Source organism: Octopus bimaculoides, chromosome 2, assembly GCF_001194135.2.
Source record: "Octopus bimaculoides isolate UCB-OBI-ISO-001 chromosome 2, ASM119413v2, whole genome shotgun sequence".
Taxonomy (NCBI): domain Eukaryota; kingdom Metazoa; phylum Mollusca; class Cephalopoda; order Octopoda; family Octopodidae; genus Octopus; species Octopus bimaculoides.
This window is the reverse complement of record NC_068982.1, coordinates 15,212,741-15,221,933: the sequence shown is the minus strand read 5'-3', so window position 1 is coordinate 15,221,933 and position 9,193 is coordinate 15,212,741.

Genomic DNA, 9,193 nt, shown 5'->3' with positions numbered 1-9,193 from the left:
ATATATATATATATATATATATATATATATATATATATAGTAAAAAAAGAAGGAAGAGAATTTCAGTTATCCCCATGTGGTAAGTTGTAATGCAAAAGAATAAATAAAAATAAAAGAAGGAAAATGTACACAGTTTACATAGTTTTAATATATTTTAAATGATTGTTGTGGTAGTCAACCAGTTTCGCATTTTGCTAATTATGACATTGAAATTATTGTGATTTTTATATTTTCTTAAGAAGTTTTTAGTCCATGTTCGTGTATGAAAGTTTGTGAATGGTTGATTCATTCACACACTTTTATACAAGAACATGGACTGACTAAAAACGTCTTAAGAAAATATGAAATCACAATAATTTCAATGTCATGATTAACGAAATGCGAAACCGGTCGACTACCAGAACACTCTATCATTTAAAATATATTAAAACTACATAAACTGTATGCCTTTTCCATCTCTTATTTTATATATATATATAGGAGGAATGACCAGCAAAAGTGGACTCCTATATGCTAGAAATAGATGCCGAATCATCTAACCACGAAAAATATTTTCTCAGTAAAAATTTAGCGACACAACAGACTGTAAGGAGTCCACTTTTGCTGGTCATTCCTCTTATTTTTGTATGTAATATAATTTTAATCTTCGGATTTTTTTAATATGCTAGACCACTGGTTTTAATTGATTAATATCAATTTCTACCCTTATTAATAAATTTTACATATATATATTTCAAAACTTTAACAAAAACACTATAAATGGGAAATTTTACAAAAACATAATAAACAGAAAACTCATAGCTAATTCTTCATCAGTCAACATTCAAAAGATCATTACAATTTGTGCCTTTAACATTGGCATGTTTGTATGTATGTATGTATGTATGTATGTATGTATGTATGTATGCATACCCTGCTCCTGGTATTCCTATGCACCCTTATGACTCCTTTGATGTTTGCTTTTCCCTCTTTCTCTCTTTTATTCTCTCTACTGTACACATAATTCTAGCCATCATTACTGTTTTTTGTTTTTTTTTACTTAGGATCTTTGTATGGTTTCCTGACCTGCTAAATATAGCAACCTAATCTCATTCATATCATGCTATAGATGTCTTTAAAAATGAAGAAATGGACAATGAGATTAAGAAAGAAAGACAAGTGGGTCAGGGCTGGACTGGTTTTGATTGTAAATCTGCTGAGACAAAGCTGATGATATGCTAAAACAACAATAACTACAAAAGAACCAACAACAAAACAACAGCAATAATAATGTGGTTATTGTCTGTGCAATAATATTCCCAGTTAAAAGAAAATAAACAGACTTCTACTTAACTCTTTTACTCTTTACTCTTTTACTTGTTTCAGTCATTTGACTGCGGCCATGCTGGAGCACCGCCTTTAGTCAAGCAAATCGACCTCAGGACTTATTCTATGTAAGCCTAGTACTTATTCTATTGGTCTCTTTTGCCGAACCGCTAAGTTACAGGGACATAAACACACCACCATCGGTTGTCAAGCAATGTTGGGGGAACAAACACAGGCACACAAACACACACACACACATATATATATACATATATACAACAGACTTCTTTCAGTTTCCGTCTACCAAATCCACTCACAAGGCTTTGGTCGGCCTGAGGCTATAGTAGAAGACACTTGCCCAAGGTGCCACACAGTGGGACTGAACCTGGAACCATGTGGTTGGTACAACAAATGGTGACAAACCAATTATGGCATCAATATTTTGTGGTTGTCCCCTCTTTGGTCAAATGCTACAACATTTTGTGAACTTCTAAAGTCTCGTGGAGCAAATACTCCTGACCTCTACTTAAAACACTTTAATATCTCCAAACAACTTTAATATAAATACCAGCCTATCGGGGAGGCTATCTATGGCAGTTTGACCTGCTAGAAAGAGCAACCAGATACCCCTCAAATTATATACCCCTTTATGTAGGGGCAAATTATGACTAACTAATCTACAAAAAAATAAAATAATTTGACAGTGTATGAGTTGGTCGTCTTTGAAATGAAGATGACCAACAATCAGCACAACAGTATATTCCCGTTATTTGAGTTATCTTACATCTTTTACTTGTTTCGGTCATTACACTGGACTGTGGCCATGCTGAAGCACCACTTTGAACAATTTCAATCAAATGAATCAACCCCAGTACATTTTTTTTCCTTTAAAACTTGGTACTTACATATCTCATGCAGACATCTTTGTGGTGCCACTGGGAATGGCTAATAGGTCTCTTCACAGAGGCCATAACCAACCTGAAATCTTTGCTAGCATGAGAGACCTAGCCTATCAGTGACTGAAGTTCTAACAGGATGTGAGTTGCAGCTTCTGCATCATCAGGGAACAGCAGGTCTCTGATAAGTGCTACTTGTATTTTTATCTTAGTTTCAGGCAAAATAGATTGAAGAGACTGTCAAGTACAGATATAGATCTTCTCTGTTGTGTCACTGAAGGCCTATTGCAGCAGCACAACAAAGAGAATTCTAGAGAATGTGGGAATGTAGATGCAGTCTATCTTGATACATTGGGGATGGACTCAAAAGAGTTATTGTTGAATAACACTGTCCCCTTCAATTAGAGCTGAAGGACTCAATCATGTTCCGCAGTTTTGGTGAGCAGCCGTTCTCCAGAGGAATCTTGAAAAGGCTATCTCTGTTGGAAGGTCAAATGCCTTGGCCAGGTTCTGATATAAATGATTTATAAAGGCATTTGCTATTCTCAGCACACTTCTGGAATTAATGAAGATGACCAAAGACATACTGTAACTCTGGGAATGTAAGTTCTAAATACGTGTAATAAATGCTGGTTTGCTATAGCAGTATATGATTTACTTTTTAGTTTTCAGTTTTTTGGCTTGTTTGGTTTTTTTTATCTCCTTCAAGGAATACAACATCCAACGGCAGATACAAATTTAGTTTTACAGCAAGACCAAAACACTAATCCATACCTTCATCTAAAACAATGAAAAAATATTTTCTTCATTATTTTATTAATTCTTAATGGAATCTCTAAAGAATGGTCCACTTGATTTTCTTGTAGATCTAGCTAAAAGGTGAAAGATTTTGAAAGTCCAGTGTAGTTAAAACTTGGAATCAGAAGATTAGAAAATTATATAAAACGGATTAATCTCAGAATGAATGGAAGTGACAGTAACAGGATATTGGTAATGTCATGTGACAATCATGTAACGAGAAAATATGCTGAACTTTGGCAGAGTAAATTTTTGGTGCAGTGCAACAAAGTCTTGTGAATAAAGAACTAAGCTGTTTCGAAGACTCACAGGAAAAGTAGATTTGAGCATTGCTTAATAAATAAAACTACTTAAATGTCATTTAGTGTAGCATGCATTTTTAACATCATAGAACTGTTATGGGGGTGGAAATATTATTAAAGTATGTTACTAGCACACCATGTTTGATAAACTTTTCCTAGGAATACCATGGATTGTTGAAAATAGACAGGTGAACCCCAATGTTATTATTTTGCAATAATTCTATAATTTCAGATATATATGTGTGTGTGTGTGTGTGTGTACATATATACATATATATGTGTGTGTGTGTGTGTGTGTGTGTGTGCATATATATATACATATGTATGTATATATATATATATATATATATATATATATATATATATATATAACATTGTCAATGTCTTATGACTGAAACAAATAGAAGGATAAAAGAATAAACGAATGAAAGAATAAGTGAATAAAAGAATATAACCATTGAGTTCTATTTTCCTGTTTATATCAACAAACCTATTTCAATAATGTACCGATTCATTCTTAATATATTTTGGCAGATTCAAACATGAATATCTGATCACTGATGTTTCACATTCAACTCTTTCAGAACATATTAAGAATGAAGAAATCCATTATTGTTTAGAATCTTGCTGTTTTGCATGCACCACATGGATTATAATATACTTAGTTCAGAAAATGGATATTTCTGTTTCATCAATTCACTAAGTTACTATTTTTACATAAAACCAGTTTTCTTTATATCTTTTTGCTTCCTGCAATCAGGGCTGTTTGTGACAAACACACACACACACACACATACATACAGAGTTATTCATGCATAAATCACCTTCGTCATCATCCTTTTAACGTCCAATTTTTTCCTGCTTTCATAGTTATGACGGAATTTGTTGAGACAAATTTTTCTACTGTTGGATGCCCACCACCACTTGACAACCAACGTTGGAGTGTTTATGCCCCAGGGCTAAGCAGTTCAGGGAAAGAGACCAATAGAATAAATACTAGGTTTTACAGAAAATCATAAATACTGGGTTGATAAGTTTGACTGAAATGCTTCAAGGCAGTGCTCCAGCAGGGCTTCAGTCTAATGAATGAAAGAAGTAAAAGCCACATAAAAAACGTCCAGTCCACACTGTAAAGTGGTTGGTGTTAGGAAGGGCATCCAGCTGTAAAAACCATACCAAAATTAACCTCACCTGAGCTGGTGCCACATAGAAAGCCCTTGGTCCACTTTGTGGGGTGGTTGGTGTTAGGAAGGGCATCCAGCTGTAAAAACCATGCCAAAACTGACCTCACCTGAGCTGGTGCCATGTAGAAAGCCCGTGGTCCACTTTGTGGGGTGGTTGGTGTTAGGAAGGGCATCCAGCTGTAAAAACCATGCCAAAACAGACACACCTGTCAAAACATCCAACTCATGCCAGTATGGAAGGCAGATGTTGAATGATGATGATGATGATATATAAGTTGTAATAATGAAGTCAAACCAAATAGTGATAATTTGAACTCAATACATACATTTCAGCTCAGCATAATACGTAATAAGAAATGCATCCATTATCTAAGACCTTCTTTGATACTCTAACCATGATTTGGAGTAGTCTGTTACAGCTGACTTGAGTAGAAAATTCTGGTGTTGTGAACCACTTCTTAGTGTAACACAAAAGGTACAAGTTTATCTCTATAGATTCTCTAAAGAATTCAGATCTAGCACTATAAGTTACATTTCATATACAAATACATCTATGTAAACAATGTGATCAAAGATAGTAAAAGATAGCTAATGGATGTATATAGGTATTTGAAGAGTTATTGCTCTTTCATCAGCATCACATCCAACCCTTCTACTCTCCATGATCACATTGCTTAAATACCCACTAAGTTTAGTAGTGTACTACTGCAAGATAGACCAGTTTATATATTAAATGCATTTCTGGCAATTAGAATGGAAATATTGATTACTAGCATGGAGACTATTTTTTTGGCAACCATGATGTACTATCAAAGGTTTACAAGTTAATATATTGTGCCTTATTTATGTGTTAGCAGTGCGAGGTACATATTTCAAAGTTTATCTCTACAGATTTTCTATAGAATTCAGAGACAGTTTTGGAAGTTACAACATTCCATATATGGATGTCTGTGTGTAAACAATGTGATCAAAGACAGAAAATACTTGTAATGAATGTATATGCATATTTCAAGAGTTATTGCCCATATTTCCCCCCGAGTGAGGGGCCAATGGAGTCCCAACTTTCGTGGACAGAGCTACGCATCCAGGGGGTGCCTCCATCCACTTGCGGGGAGGGCTGCAATTTCCCCTCAATGCTAAAGATCATAACGACACCTAAATACCTGATGTCTTAGGGTGGCTGGTACCACCATGATGCCAGTGGCTGCATGTGTGCTGGCTCCATCTAACCACTACCTCAAGATGCCGCTATAATTGGTACAACCAGAAGGAAGAGACCTCGAGCATCACTTTTGGAGGACACAGGTTTTTGACACATGATCGGACATTAACACCTGCCATCTGGGCAGGGTGAGGGTCAACAGACATGAGCAGGACCCCCAGCTTTTGTGGACAAGCCACATGTCCAGAGGGTGCATCAATTGCCCTCCTCTGGGGCAGCAGAGGTGGGGATCATAGCCATAACCAAACGCCCAGTGTATTGGGGTAGGTTGGTGCCACTGAGGCCACCTTTAGGTTCTAATTGCTAATAAGCCACCTTAATTAATTTGTTGTTTACACTTTTACCATTTTAAAAATCAGCACATGCTTCCAACAGTTTTTCTTGTCATGCTAATGGCATCCATGCTAATGGTACATAAAAGCACCCATTACACTCTTGGAGTGGTTAGTATTAGGAAGGGCATCCAACCATTGAAAACCATGCCAAATCAGACTGGAGTCTGGTGCAGCCTTCCAGCTTACCAGCCCTGGTCAAACCATCCAACCCATACCGGCATGTACAATGGACATTAAATGATGATGATGATGATGACTGACAGAGAAGTTGAGTTTAACCCTAGGCATTAAGAGTTGCTGATGAGGATTAAGATGGTCTGCATCAAAACCCAAAAATGCGATACGACTATATGCCTTCCCTTGTCAGTCATTAAGACAGTGCTTTTGTGGCTTTTGAGTTGTTTTAACTCTTATTTTTAGCAAAAGTGGTGCTACAGTTCTATATTTAAGAGATGAGGAATTATTTACATTATTTACATTATCTACATTTGATGGATATTCGTCCTCATCCATATGGCGTAGTGGTTAAGAGCACGGGCTACTAACCCCAAGGTTCCGAGTTCGATTCACGGCAGCGACCTGATTAATAATAATAATATAATAATAATAATAGTAACATCGATAGGAATGAGAACCCAGGTTCGAAATTTCCCCAAAAGTGGTGCTAGTCAGTACCTTCTGTCACTTTTATGACCTCTATTAATTTTGCCTTTAGGTTCTAATTGCTAATAAGCCACTCTTTTTAATTTGTTATGCACACACACACATATATATATACATACATGTGTGTGTGTGTGTGTGTGTGTGTGCGTGTGTGTGTGTGTATTTACACAAATCTCCCACACTACAGATGTAAAGCATTCCTAAAATTCTTGCTGTGAAACAAAATCTCACATGAAATTCATTTTGCTATTGATTTTCGTGTTATAAATCGAGAATGTATTCCAAGAGAAATTTTTTGAAAGAAGCAATACCTAAAACCAAGTAAAAGAAGCAGTTTTATGCATGTGGTTGCTTCCAAACCATAAGGTTCCAGGATCAGTCCCATAGTGTGACACTTTGGGAAAGTATCTTTTGCTAGAGCCTCAGACCTACCAATGCCTTGTGAGTGGATTTTGAAGACAGAAAATGACAGAAACCTGCCATCATCATCATCATTTTACGTCTGTTGTCCATGCTGGCATGGGTTGGACAGTTTGACCAGGACTGGCAAGCTGGAAGGCTGCACCAGACTCCAGTCTGATTTGGTATGGTTTTCTATGGTTGGATGCCCTTCCAAATGCCAACCACTCCGAGAGTGTAATGGGTGCTTTTATGTGCCACTGGCATGAGTACCATTTGCATGACACCAATATCTGTCATGACTGCAATTTTACTTGGCTTGATGGGACTTCTTCTCAAGCATGACATACTGCCAAGGTCCCAGCCATTTGTCATTGCCTCTGTGAGGCCCAACACTCAAAAGGAGCTTTACGTATGGCACCGGCATTGGTCACTTTGCCTCTGTGAGACCCAGTGCTTGAAAGCTGCTTTTTATGTGCCAGTTACATGATACCAGCATTGGCCACAACTACGATTCCACTTGGCTTGACAGGTCTTCTCAAGCACGGCATATCACCAAAGGTCTCAGTCACCACTCATTGCCTCTGTGAGACCCAAAGTTCAAAGATCATGCTTCACCACCTCATCCCATGTCTTCCTGGGTCTGCCTCTTCCACAAGTTCCCTCCACAGTCAAAGATCGGCACTTCTTTACACAGCTGTCCTCATCCATGCACATGACATGATCATCCCAGCACAGTCGTTTCTCTTGCACATGTTTGCATGGTGCTTTTTATGTGCCACCAGCACAGGGAGCCAGTCAGGCAGCACTGGAAACGACTCACACATGAATGGTTTATTGCATGCCACTGGCATGGGAGCCAGTCAGGCAGCACCGGCATCCACCACAGCTACAATTTCCATTTGACTGTGATTTGATTGTGATTTGATTTGATTTTGATTTTGATTTTACTTGACTCAATAGGTCTCCTCAACCATGGCATGTCGCCTGATGATTCAAAGGTACTTTTTAAATGGGTTTGTTATGTGACACTGATGTAGGCTATGGCTGTGATCTCACTTTACTTGCCGGGTCTTCTCAATCACAGCATATCTCTAGAGGTCTCAGTCTTTCGTCATTGCTTCTGTGAGGCCCAACATTCGAAGGTCATGCTTCACCACCTCATCCCATGTCTTCCTGTGTCTCCCTCTTCCATGGGTTCCTTCCACTGTTAGGGAGTGATACTTCACACAGCTCTCCTCATCCATACGCAGTACATGACCATATCAGTGCAGTTGTCTTTCTTGCACACCACATCTGATGCTTCTTATGTCCAACATTTCTCTCAGGGTGCTTACACTCTGTCGTGTGTGCACACTGACATTACACATCCAGTGAATCATATTAGCTTCATTTCTTTCAAGTCTATGCAGGTCTTCAGCAGACACAGCCCATGTTTCACTGCCATGTAGCATGGCAATTCACACACATGCATCATACAATCTACCTTTCACTCTGAGCGAGAAGCCCTTTGTCACCAGTAGAGGTAGGAGCTTTCTGAACTTTGCCCAGGCTATTCTTATTCTAGTGGCAACACTCTCCGAACATCCACCCCCACTACAGACTTGGTCACCTAGGTAGCAGAAGCTATCAACTACTTCTAGTTTCTCTCCCTGGCATGTGATGGAATCAGTTTTCTGAGCATCTGCGATGTTTATTGCTCCTGTGCATCTGCCGCACACAAAAGCTATCTTCCCAGTTAACCTTCCTTTGATGTTGCTGCACCTCTTATGCATCCATAGCTTACACTGGGTACATCTTATTGAGTTTCTACATACACCTTTTCTACAGATCGAGCTGGGTCATTTACCCGAAGGGGTTTGTAATGTGTTCGCCTTCCTACTTACTAGGACTTTGGTTTTTGCAACATTGACTTTAAGGCCCTCCGATTCTAAACCTTGCTTCCACACCTGAAATTTCTTCTCAAGTTCTGGTAGTGATTCTGCTATGAGAGCAAGGTCATCAGCATAGAGGAGCTCCCAGGGGCAACCTGTCTTGAATTCCTCTGTTATTGCCTGGAGGACTATAATGAATAAGAGGGAGCTGAGGG